The 13759-nt window shown below is 47.6% G+C and overlaps 1 pseudogene; it reads right to left on the reverse strand.

The window, feature by feature from the left end:
• Positions 1-951: 951 nt before the first annotated feature.
• LOC136491838 (protein STRICTOSIDINE SYNTHASE-LIKE 10-like) lies at positions 952-13003 on the reverse strand (annotated as a pseudogene).
• Between the last annotated feature and the right edge of the window lie 756 nt (positions 13004-13759).

Consider the following 13759-nt stretch of genomic DNA (forward strand, 5'->3'; position numbering starts at 1 on the left):
GGAATATGCCCTTGGGAGGATGACTCTGTCCTCCACGCCCTTCAACCAAACACCGCTGGTCCTGGGATCGCCCCAGCCCATCCCACCGTATCCTCTCACTTCCACAAGGTGGAGAGCGCCAGATTCCAGTACATCGACTTTTCCTGCAGCAAGTGCGAGCTCATCATCGGCGCCTCCCACCAACCGCTTCGGTGCCGGCGGCGACAGCAAGTACAGGACGGTGGTTGAGGTCCTTGAAATGGTGGTGCCTCAAAAGGTTCTGTCCTTGGAGGCCGTCACGCCGCCACCTACAAAACTGATTCAGGGCGCAACCATTGTTAGTGTCTTATAAATGGAATATGGAATAAGTTTGTGTCTTATATATGATAATAACTAATCTTTTCTTTGTGAATTACAATAGTTGACACCATTGTTAGTTTTTGCATAAGCGACTTGGGGAGAGATGGGGAAGGCACGCGCACGCCATTGCGGAGTTGCTTTTTCGACTTGGGGGGGCCAATTTGCCGAATGGAGAAGTTAGGTATTAGCTGATGTTGTGATTATTAAGTAGTGCAAGTTTTTTTTTCACCTTTCACACTTTTTTTTACAAAAAAAAAACTTCACGTTTTTTGCGTCACGGTGGAAGCTCATCTATATATTAATACAAGTGGTAAAAAATAGTTCCAGAGTATAGAAATTTTGAGATTAAACAGAAAAGGAGAAAATAAGAGTCTAACCTATACTAAATAAATAAATACAATTAAAAGAATAGTACTGTACATGTCAAACGGTCTATATTAAAAATATAATAAACACAATGAAAAGAATACATAAGGATCTGTTTAAATCCACCGGTGTTGGTATACTATTTTGTCAAGGGGACGACATGAAACTAACAGCTAGTACTTGCTAATCCAATTCCTAATCCTAACATTACCGTAGCTAAACGTTGGCAGTATGGCACGCAGCAGATCAAGCAGCGACGCCGACGTACTCGAGTTCCACGGAGCCCAGCCACAGCTTCCCCCTCCTCTCCGCCACGTCGCTCAGTGTGACACCCTCGGCCGCCGTAATCTCCTCGACCTCCACCCCGTGGGCATCCAGGCGGACCCCGACCAGGTGCTTCACGGGAGCCGTCGCCAGAGTCGTGTCCAGCCACTGCTTCTCCTGGTTCAGCGCCACCCAGTAGCCACCCTTGCCGTCCCGCCTCACGTTGTCCAGGTACCCCGGCAGGTCTGTCAGCAGCTCGTACTGTCCCGTCTTGGCACCACGGAGGAAGTACCTGAACGCCTGGCACGGCACGGTGTGCGCGACCACGACCTGCGCGCCGTCGCGGCTGACCGCCACGCCGTTCGGGTACGGCAGGCCGGCCATGAGCACGGTGACGCTCTTCGTCTACGCGTCGTACTCGAGCAGACGCCACGTTGTGTCCGCGTTCATCATGTTCTCCGTGTTAAACCTCCTCAGGTACGTGCTGTTAGATTGATCTCTAACCTAATTGGACCTAACGGCCCAATTGAGCTTTTGATTTGCGTCCTGATCGGGGGCGTCCAGCCCACCATGGCTAGAGGGTCCCTGTCACCCTGCGCTATATAAAAAGGTGGGGGCCGGTGGCTCTAATCACGAGGTTGACCTGAGCCGACCTCTCCACCGACACTAAAACCCTAATCCGATCAAGAGGGGCGCAGCCAGTGACGGGAAGCCATCAGCCACGCCGTACCGCTCCGACGACAACAACTACACCGACATCTTCTCCAACTATCGCTACCCGTACGCAGACTGCATCGACGAACCTGATGGAGGCCACTGGATCTTCCACCCCCGCGGTCTCAGGTTCGAACCCCTATCTCTCTATCTCTCTGTCTCCATCTCTCTATCTAGATGTACTAGGGCTTGTTTAGATTAACTGGTTACCTAGAAGGTCCTCGGTTCTACCCTAGATCAATCCTATGGTCCTAACAATGGTACCAGAGCAGGTTGTTACCCTAGGTGTGGATCTAGATCTTGGGGTAGAAAGAGAAAGAAGTAGAACGATTCGAATTTTGATTCGGATGAAAGAAACTCTAACCCTAACCCTAGATCGGGTTCAGAAAAAGTGAAGAAAAGGAACATCCAAACCCTAGATCGGGTTTTGGGATAGAGATGAAAACATGGTTTCAACTGGAAACCGAACCTCAAACCCGTGAAGACATCACGGAAAAAGAAAACAATGAAACCCCATCCCCAAACCCTAACCCTAATCCCCAAATCGGATGAAATCCGAGCACAAGAACCAAAGAAACGAAAGGGGAAGAGGGGGAAGGGGGTGGCTTACCTCGCCGCTGTGCAGCGTTGCTGTCACGCCGGCGCGCGGGGAAAAGAAAGGGCCGGCCGGGGGCACTGCTTGCCAGGATCCGGCCACAGGGGCGCCGCGGCCAGGCCGCTCGACGGTGGCGCGCTCACCCGCTGGGGAACGCGCACGCCGGCGAGGGGGCCGGCGACGGCGCTGGGGCTCGCTGCTCCACTGATTCGCCCGCTCGCTCGCTCGGTGCGTTGCTGCGCTGAGGAAAGTGAGAAGAGAGAGGAGAGTGAGGCGAAGAGAGAGAGAGGGCTAGGCCGAATGCACTAGGGTTTGCTCGGGGGCGCGCCGCGTCTGCATTTTATCCGAACGAGATGCACGCTCGGCCGTCGGATCAGGACGGATGGCCGAGATCGAATGGGCCAACTCGCGGCCCAGGCGGGCGCGTGCGGATGAATCACTTTGCCGGCCCAGGCCTAGGTTGCAGCCAGGGTGCGGCTGGGCGCCGCTCAGCTGTGTGGGGCGAGTCGGTTTTGCCAGTCTTGGGCCGAAATAATAAAGAAGGGGCCCGTTTTCGCATTTTTTTCTTTTTCCAGAAAATTGAAAAATGGAAATTGGCTCAAAAGAAAATAGAAAAAGTATTTTTCCCTGTGGGTAAAATTCATCAAATTGAATGATTTTCCGTTGGGTATTTAAAGATATAATTTTCATTATAAAATTCGAACCAACGGGAGAATTTAATTTTAAAAATGGATATGTTTTAAATTGATTATAATGTTGTTGTTATTTAGACCAATGTTGATTAATGGCAATGTTATAAAGTTTTGTCTTGCATTAATTCTATTTCTGCCCAACGGTGATGTAGAATTAGTGTAGAGAATAATTGTATGTTTTAATTTTGACCAACGTTGAAACTAAGGCATGCAATTGTTACTGTTATTATTTATGTTCTCACACTATTTGAATTGTGTTTTCAGGTGGATACAACTTGATGAGTTGTATCAAAGAAATCCCCACTCTAAAAGGTGATAACTACATTGAGTGGAAGAAAAAGATCGACCTGACTTTCATCCTCGCTAAGGTGGACTGGGTAGTCACCACACTGTGTCCCACAAAGCCTGTGGCACCGGTGCGGGAGACAAATGAGGCTGATGCTGCTTGGGCAACCAGAGAGAGGGATTTTGCATCCCAAAGAATGTCCTATGACCTTGAGCATAGGAAGTGTGTCACTGCCAACAAGAAGTGTTTGGCAGTGATAAAGAATACGATTGAGCCTGCTATTGGGGGCTCAATCTCAGAGTGTGACACCATCACTGAGTATCTCATAAGAATAAAGAGTCAGTTCACTGGCTCTTCCAAGACATATGCTACCCAGCTGATAAAGCAGCTGGTGACAGAGAGATACTCAGGTAATGGTGGCATTAGAGAGCACATACTGAGGATGAGCCATTTGGCATCCAAGCTAAAACCAATAGATCTAGCTCTCAAGGATGAGTTCCTTATCCATCTGGTTTTTGCTTTCTTGCCAAAAGAGTTTGACACTTTTGTTGTCAACTATAACATACAGTCCAAGAAATGGGACATGGAGAGGCTTATGGCTATGTGTGTGCAGGAGGAGGAGAGAATGAAAGCTATCAATGGTGGCACTATTAATTATCTGAAAGATAATAAGAAAAAGAATAATAATGCTAACTCCTCTTCAAAGTCAAAGGGAAAAGGTCCCATGCTGCATCAGCCTCAGCAAAATAAGTTCACAGTGGATAAAAATCAATGTCTCCACTGCAAGAAGACGGGACATTATAAGAAAGATTGTCCCGATTACCTAAAGATGATTATGGTAAAGAAAGGTGATAACATTATTACATTCATAAATGAATCCCTGTATATACAGTATTTGAAATCTACTTGGTGGATTGACTCAAGTGCAACTGTTCATGTTGCTAATTCTTTACAGGGATTCCATTCGACGAGGACTACCCAAAGAAGCGAAAGACATGTTAAAGTCGCAAATGGAGTCCAAGCAGAAGTTGAAGCTGTTGGCGATCTTTCTCTAGAGCTAGCTGATGGTTTCAAACTCATACTTAGAGATGTTCTTTATGTTCCCTCCCTACAGAGGAATTTGATTAGTGTTTCATGTTTGGACAATGATGGTTATGATTGCTATTTTGGAAATGGCAAATGTAAGATAACATATAATGATGCATGTGTTGGTCATGCTATCTTACAAAATGAGCTTTATTTGTTATCACTATGTGATGATGTGAATTTTGTATGCGATAATGGGAACGTTGCGTGCGACAATGTGAATGTATCCTCATCTACGAATGTAAACAGAAAACAAAAGAGAGCTCACGATGCGTTGTTGAAATTATGGCACTGTCATTTAGGTCATATTTCGAGAGAGAGAATAGAAAGACTAGTTAAGAATGATATTCTTCCTCTATTAGAGCTTTCAGATTTAGAACAATGCAGAGATTGTATAAAAGAAAAGCATGTAAAGAAAATTAAGAAAGATGCCAAATGAAGCACAAGAATTCTACAAATTATTCACACAAACATCTATGGTCCATTTCCTGTAAAGAGTGTGGATGGTTATGATTCGTTCATAACATTCACAGATGATTACTCCCGTTATGACTATATTTATCCAATCAAAGAAAGAACAGAAGCATTGGATAAATTTAAGATATTTAAGGCAGAAGTTGAAAACCAACATAATTTAAAGATTAAGATAGTCAGGTCTGACCGGGGGGAGTACTACGGTCGGCATACCCCATATGGCCAAGTTGCTGGACCTTTTACAAGGTTCTTACAGGAGAATGGTATAGTAGCCCAATATTCTACACCGGGCGAACCTTAGCAGAATGGAGTAGCTGAAAGACACAATCGTACCTTGATGGATATGGTGCGCAGTATGATAAGTTACTCTACCTTACCATTGAGCCTATGGATGGAGGCATTAAAAACCGCCATTCATATTCTCAATAGAGTACCAAGTAAATCGGTGCCCAAAACACCGTATGAGTTGTAGACAGAAAGAGTACCCTCACTTAACCACTTACGTGTGTGGGGGAGCCCTGCTGAGGCTAAAGTATTTAACCCAAATATTGGGAAGCTAGATCCCAAAATAGTGAGTTGCCATTTCATTGGCTACCCAGAAAAGTCAAAAGGTTTTCGTTTCTGCTGTCCGGATAGACATACAAAGTTTGTAGAAACGAGACACACTGTCTTCCTAGAGGATGAAATGATGAGGGGGAGCATGGTAGCTCGAGAAATTGACCTTGAAGAGAAGCGGGTGTATGCACCCACTCCGATGATTCATGAGCCATTTTTCTCACTACCTGCTGTTGCTGCACCGATAGTGCAAGACACTATGGTGCTAGCACCTGTTGTTATCCCGCCTGTGTCAACAATGAATGATGATGAGGAACCTGTTCTTTAGGATCCTATAGAACCTATTGCCACAAATGAGGGGGAGCAACAACAGCCTCAAACAGAAGATGTGCCAAATGTGGAGGCCCCTAGAAGGTCTCAAAGAGTTAGAAAGTCAGCTATTCCTGCTGATTATGAAGTGTACAACACTGAGGAATTTTAAATGGAGGATGATCCTATGAACCAATTTGGTTTTATGCCCGGAAGGTCAACCATGGAAGCCATTTTCTTAATAAGACAAGTTATGGAGCGGTATAGGGAGAAGAAGAAGGACCTACACATGGTTTTTATTGACTTGGAGAAGGCTTATGATAAAATACCAAGGAATGTTATGTGATGGGCTTTGGACAAACATAAAGTCTCAACGAAGTACGTTGGGCTCATTAAGGACATGTACAGCAATGTTGTGACTAGAGTTCGAACAAGTGATGGAGACATGGATGACTTTCCGATTAGGATAGGACTACATCAAGGGTCAGCTTTGAGCCCTTATTTGTTTGCTTTAGTGATGGATGAGGTCACAAGGGACATACAAGGGGACATCCCTTGGTGTATGCTTTTCGCGGACAATGTAGTGCTAGTTGATGAAAGCCGGACAGGAGTGAATCAGAAACTGGAGTTATGGCGGAAGACTTTGGAGTCCAAAGGTTTTAGACTTAGTAGAACTAAAACTGAGTATATGAGATATGACTTCGGCACTACTACTCGGGAGGAGGAAGATGTTAGTTTGGAAGGTCAAGTAGTGCCTAGGAAGGACACCTTTTGATATTTAGGATCAATGCTATAGAGGAACGGGGATATTGATGAAGATGTTAGCCATAGAATCAAAGCAGGGTGGATGAAGTGGCGGCAAGCGTCTGGTGTCCTATGTGACAAAAGGGTACCACAGAAGCTAAAAGGCAAGTTTTATAGGACGGCGATTAGACCTGCTATGTTGTATGGTGCAGAATGTTGGCCTACGAAAAGATGACATATTCAACAGCTAAGTGTCGCGGAAATGCGTATGTTGCGTTGGATTTGTGGTCATACAAGAAGGGATCGAGTTCGGAATGATGATATACGTGAGAGATTAGGGGTAGCGCCAATTGAAGAAAAGCTTGTCCAACACCGGTTGAGATGGTTTGGACATGTGCAACGGAGACCTCCAGATGCACCGGTGCGTAGTGGAATCCTAAGTCAGGATAGTAACGTGAAGAGAGGCAGAGGAAGACCGAAGTTGACTTGGGTAGAGGCAATAAAAGGAGACTTGAAAGGATGGAATATACCCAAAGACTTAGCCTTAGATAGGAGTGCTTGGAAGACAGCTATTAACGTGCCTGAACCTTGATTGCTTCTATTGGGTTTCAACTCTAGCCTACCCCAACTTGTTTGGGACTTAAAGGCTTTGTTGTTGTTGTTGTTGTTGATGATGATCCCACCTCATTTGAAGAAGCCATGAGGAGTGATCATTCATCAAAGTGGCTTGAGGCCATGGAAGATGAAATGAAATCAATGAATGCCAATAAAGTTTGGGATTTAGAGATAATTTCTAAAGGAGCCAAAACAGTAGGCTGTAAATGGGTCTATAAGACAAAGCTTGACTCTCAAGGGAATATAGAGAGATATAAAGCCCGACTTGTGGCAAAAGGCTTTATGTAAAGAGAAGGGATTGATTACAATGAGATCTTTTCTCTAGTCTCATGTAAGGATTTCTTCAGAATCATAATGGCATTAGTGACACATTACGATCTAGAATTACATCAGATGGATGTAAAGACGACATTTCTCAACGGAGACTTGGAGGAAAATGATTACATGGCACAACCGAAAAAGGTTTTGTCATGGAAGAAAAAGAACAAATGGGATGCCGCCTAAAGAAATCCATTTATGAATTGAAACAAGCTTCAAGACAGTGGTACTCGAAGTTTGATCAGACAATAAAGAATTTTGGGTTTAAAGAGAATGTAGAGGACAATTGTGTCTATACAAAGTTTAAGAATGAAAAGTTCATCTTCCTTGTCCTGTATGTGGATGATATCTTACTTGCTAGTAGTGATGTCAGTCTACTACTGGAGACAAAGAAGTTTTTGTCCTCAAAGTTTGATATGAAAGATCTTGGTGAAGCTTCGTTCGTTCTAGGGATCGAGATTCACCGAGATAAAAGTAAAGGGGTATTAGGACTGCCACAAAAGGCATACATTGAAAAGATCTTAAAGAAATTCAGTATGCACAAATGTAGTCCCTCACCTACTCCTATAGTCAAGGGCGACAGATATGGGGATTTTCAATGCCCCAGGAACCAATATGAGATCGATCAAATGAAAGTGGTCCCATATGCTTCAGCTATCGAAAGCTTGTAATATGCTCAAGTATGTACGTGTTCTGACTTGGCATTTGTTACCGGGTTACTTGGTAGATTCCAGAGCAATCCTGGAATAGAACACTGGAAATTGGTAAAGAAAGTCTTGCGTTATTTGTAAGGAACGAAAGGCCTCATGATGACGTATAGAAGATCTGATTCACTCCATATAGTGAGGTATTCATATTCTGATTATACGGGAGATGATAAAAAATCCACGTCTGGATATGTATTCACTCTCGCAGGGGGAGCTATTTCATAGAAAAGCTCAAAGCAAACCGTCACTACATCGTCCACAATGTATGCCAAGTTTGTAGCGTGTTATGAGGCAACGGGGCAGGTGAACTGGCTAAAGAAGTTCATACCCGGTTTGAAGGTGGTTGACGACATCTATAGACCACTAAAGTTATACTGCGATAATAATCCAGCAGTACAGTATGCTCACAACAATAAGTCAAGTGATGCTGCCAAACACATTAACATAAAGTATTATGTTGTGAAAGATAAAGTCCGAGATCAAGTCATAAGTCTTGAGCATATAAGTACAGTAAAGATGCTCGTGGATCCGCTTACAAAAGGCTTACCACCCAACATGTTCAAAGAACATGTAGCCGGCATGGGTTTAAGGGAAAGCCTATAATTCCTAGACAAAAGAAGGCCCAAAGATAAGTATCTATTTCATAACAGAGTAGTGTGTTGTCGCTGTTAAATTTATCGGCAATGGACCGTGACGATAAGACATGCTCTATGCGCTAATCTGTAATGGAATGAACAAAAGTAAAGAATATAAAAGTGAAAGATGAAAAGAGATCAAAGGGGAGATTGTTAGATTGATCTCTAACCTAACTAGACCTAACAGCCCAGTTGGGCCTTTGATTTGTGCCCTGATTGGGGGCGCCCAACCCACCATGGCTGGAGGGCCCCTGTCACCCTGCGTTATATAAAGAGGTGGGGGCCGGCGGCTCTAATCATGAGGTTGACCTGAGCCGACCTCCCCACCGACACTAAAACCCTAATCCGATCAAGAGGGGCGCAGCCAGTGACGAAAAGCCACCAGCCACGCTGCCCCGCTCCGACGACAGCAACTACACCGACATCTTCCCCGACCATTGCTGCCCGTGCGCAGACTGCATCGACGAACCTGATGGAGGCCACTAGATCTTCTACCCCTGCGGTCTTAGGTTCGAACCCCTATCTCTCTATCTCTCTGTCTAGACGCACTAGGGCTTGTTTGGATCAACTGGTTACCTAGAAGGTCCTCGGTTCTACCCTAGATCGATCCTATGGTCCTAACACGTGCTGCTCGAGTCAGTGAAGTACATGTCGCCGGTGGCCTGGTTGACGTCGAGGCCGTTGACGAAGTTGATCGAGACGCCGTCCGCGCCGGTCGCCAGCACCTCGGCCTCGCCGCCGCCTGGCCCGACCCTCATGAGCCCCAATTAGGCGTCGACGATGTAGAGGTCGCCGGTCTTGTTGAAGTGGAACTGGAGGACCAGGGGCGGCCAGCCGGCCGCACATGCTCTCGATCTCCACGTACTGACGGCACCACGCCCGCCATGCACATGGGTATCTTCGTGTAGTTCGCGATGTGCGTGAACGTGGTCCAGCCGACGACGCTGCCGCCCCACTTAAGGACGCGGCCGTCCTAGACGCCGGCGTAGGGCCCCTCTCCCTTGCCGTCGAAGACGATGCTCTCGGCGCCGCTGATGCCGCTGGGTAAAGGGAGGTGGAAGCTCCAGCGCGTGTCGGTCGTCTTGACCTGCGCGGCGGCACACGCATGGGCGGCGGCAGGGGTATGCCCCTGTATGCCTTGGCATACCCATGATTTGGGAGAAAAAAATAATATGTATAATATGCACTAATACACAGGTTTATACGTATCTTGGAAGAGTCACTCGAAGACCCAATACAACCAAAGTTTCTGGCAGTCCACGAATGAAGCCCCGGAATACATCTCCGTGACTCCGTCGCTCGGTCGCCCCTGCCCGGCGCCCCTTTCCCTGCTCGCGTGCGGCTTCACGGCGCGTTGCTGCCTGCCGTGTGCCTGACTAGCTAACGATTCATCTACCGCCGCGCCCCACAAGCCCGAAGCATTACACTCGATGATTCATCTGCCACAATATCGCAAGAACTGAGCGTCGACCGGTCTACCGAGTGTCCTCTTCCTGCCTAGTGCCTTCCGATCTTGGCCTTCCGATCGTGGGCTCACGTTTTATGGCGCGCCGCACGCTGTTTTTGTCATATCATCACAGCTCGGACGTCGGACCAAAACCGGGCGCCCCTTTCTCTCTTCGGATAGCAGCGGGACGAAATGTCTGGTGCAGTGCAAAGCGAGCAACCGGCCCATCACGTCGGCCCACATCTTGGCCCAACCACAGACGTGGACAGGGGTTGGTTTTCAACTGGATTTTAGTTTTTAGCACCTCGACGTGGTTTCCGTCGAATCGAAAAAAAGACGTGGTTTCCGTCGCAAAAGGCAAGCACGTGTCATGCCCATCGGCGACCCGCGTGTGTCATGTGCGCTTTAGCTACTCAAAACCCCAAGTATTATCCTTTATTTATTTATAAAGGTTGCCATTGCCATTAATTTATAGCTGCATACGACATGTATGCTTGGCTCTCTTTTTTATATACTTTTTTCTAAACATGCCTCCATGAAAAAATTATATAAGGTACTCTCCTGTCCCAAAATAAGTTTTTATCTCGCATTTTAAGAAGTCACCAATCTTGCACGTTGTGACGTTTGGTTAGGGATGAGTGCATGACATATATAGCTTGCACGTTGAGAATGGAAGCTAGTGAGCAAAAAAGGTGATGTGGCATTTAGCAAGGATGGCATGGATAGCTTCCATATTGATACTGGAAAAACTGAGTATACGTAAAGCTAATAGGACTCGAAGGTAGCTTCCAACGTATTGGATCTTTTCAACCTTTGGTGCACACACGTAGACGAAAAAAAAAACTATTAGTACTAACCAATGAATTAGGGTGACTATGGTCCGTTGAGGGCCCATTTATAATACAATAATTTTCATAACATTCATAGAGAAATATAGGAAGCACTGCAATATGCAATACGGACAATTATATCACGTGGCTGTGTTTATTCTTTAGGCTATGTTGGTTTGGTCCCTTCTCGGCCGGGAATGGGGCCCGACCCATGGGATCACCCAGCCTGGTAGTAATCCCGGCCCATCTTGTTTTATGCGTTTGGTTAAGCCCGTAGCGGTTTGTAACCCAGTCTACCCCTGTCTTTACCCCTCACCCTGTCCGGGAAGAAACCCACATCTACGTTGGTGTGGGAATTTTCCACGTTCATTCTCGCACGACGGTGGCTCTGACTCGCACGGAGATGGAGAACGGCAGGCGGCCGCGATAGGTTGAACTGAACAAAAATGGAGGGAGTGGATTTGTGATAATGGAAGGGAACTAAACCCCAGTGGGACTGAGTAGTTTGTAGGGGTTCACTCATTCCCTATAGGGATTAAATCATCTTGGGGATTAGACTCCCTACAACTGAACATAGCCTTAGAGGGATGAAGAGACTTGCTGTGCATAGCGAGTGTCGCTGTCCTCACAAATACATCTATTTATTTACAAACATTTATTCCAAATTTAAAATATTATTTTACATGAAAGAATATTCTCTTCTGCTAATTAAAATCAATAATAAATCCCTATGATAGCTCGGTTTGCAATCCTGATGAATGAACTGCCGATCAGTGTAACAAAGAGGCTGTACAAATCACCTAGACTACTGTTTTATATACTATATACTATTACTAATAATATATAGTAGGAAAAAAAACAGAAATGGTCAACTAGTCCCCAAAGGTCTATCTGATGGAGCAGAGGAGCGGAGGAGGCACTGGCAAGCGAGGCGCCGGAGCCCGAGGACGGCGGCGACGTGCCAATGCTCCACGATCCGAGGAAGCGTCCGTTGCCGTGGCCACCGAAGAGCCCATCCATGATGCCACTGGGCTCGGCGGTTCACAGGATCCTCGAGTAGTCGAGGTAATCGCCCACATCGTCGTTGCCTGCGACTGCGACTCGAGCAGTGCGGCGGGCGGGCCGGCCCTGACGGCGGCGGACGCCGCCTCGGCATCCCTGGCATGGCGTGCGGCGGCGGCGGCGGCGGCGGGGAAGTTGAGCTTGGCGCGGCCGCCGCGGAAGCGTAGCGTGGCGGCGTCATAGGCACGCGTGGCGTCCTCGGGGGTGGCGAAGGTGCCGAGCCACACCCGCGCCGCCTTCTGCGGGTCCTGGATCTCCGCCGCCCACTTCCCCCATGGCTGCTGCCGTGGGCGCGAGCAGCGCCGCCGCTACCGGCGCCGTGCCTGTGCCCTGCGCCGCGAGCTGCCCGTGGTGAGCGGCGGCGCTGCTAGGGTCGTCCGGGCAGTGCCACGGTGGCTAGAGGCGGAAGCAACCATTTTGATTAAGGGGCTCGGACATATACGATGACATCTCTATGTATGATAAACATATACATAATACCTGTTTGGATGTAGATATTGGAGCCTAGAATTGGGAATTAAAATCAAGTTTCCTGAATTCTGATGTTTGGATATCCTAGGTATTGATATTTGGAATTACAACTCCAATACCTTATTGAACCATAACTAGAACTGGGCTCTCCCAATACAGAGCCTCACCCCCTGTATTGGGTGGAATTGGGCTCTCTCCCTCTCCCGATGCCTCCTGACCTGCTCCGTTCCCAGCGACGTCGGCAACCCTAGCTCCTTCCCCAGCGACGGCCGCCCAGCTCCTTCCCCAGCTCCGTCCCCAGCTCGCCGACGCCCCAGCTCCTTCCCTAGCTCCGCGGCGCCCTAGTTCCATCCCCAGCGCCGGCCACCTAGCTCTTTCCTAGCTCCATCCGCAGATCCGCCGCCCACCCCAGCTTCTTCCCCAGCACCGGCCTCCCCAACTCCTTCCCCAGCATCGACCGCCCAGCTCCTTCGCTCCGAACGGCCCAGCTCCATCCCCAGATCCGCCACCCACCCACCTTCTTCCCCAGCGCCGGCCACCCCAGCTTCTTCCCTAGTGCCGGCCACCCCAGCTCCTGAGCGCCAAAGTCGAGCTCCCTTTTCCCTGTCTTGGTGGTCCCTCCTTAGATCCGCAAGGGCCTACAACGAGGGGGCTTCTTCCTTAGCTCCACCGGGACCTATGGTGATGGGTGCTCCTTCTCAGCTCCACCATGCTGTGGTCATCACAGCTGGCGCCGGCGATGTGAGGAGGAGCGGCACGAGGGCTGGTTTGCAGGTGTGGTGGAGAAGCCATGTGCATTTGCCAATTCTATCATATGACATCCAAACATGAATAAGTATTTGCCACGTTACAAGATTCCAACTACCAATAGCATATGTATCCGAACAACAATATTGGTTTTGCAACCCATTTTTAATACTACTCTGATTTGATATTACAACCCAATTCAATTCTAGCAACTCAATATCTACATTCAAACGGAGCCTAAGCGTACGTCTCAGTAATTTTTTTAATGCTTCTACACGTGTACTTAGTTTCATAACAAAAAAATCATAATATTGTGATAAAAAGTGAGTGAATTTATGCCTTGATGTGCTACAAATTAGAAAAAATTCAGGGGTATTAAAACAAATTCTCCTGCATTGGGGGCACGACCCTGCTAGCCCCCCTGGTTCTGCCTCTGTTCGCCGGAGGATCCCAGCTGCACCTGCAGCTCAACTACCACCGCGCCGCGTCCACATCGCATGGCA

Source organism: Miscanthus floridulus, chromosome 11 (genome assembly GCF_019320115.1).
Source record: "Miscanthus floridulus cultivar M001 chromosome 11, ASM1932011v1, whole genome shotgun sequence".
NCBI lineage: Eukaryota > Viridiplantae > Streptophyta > Magnoliopsida > Poales > Poaceae > Miscanthus > Miscanthus floridulus.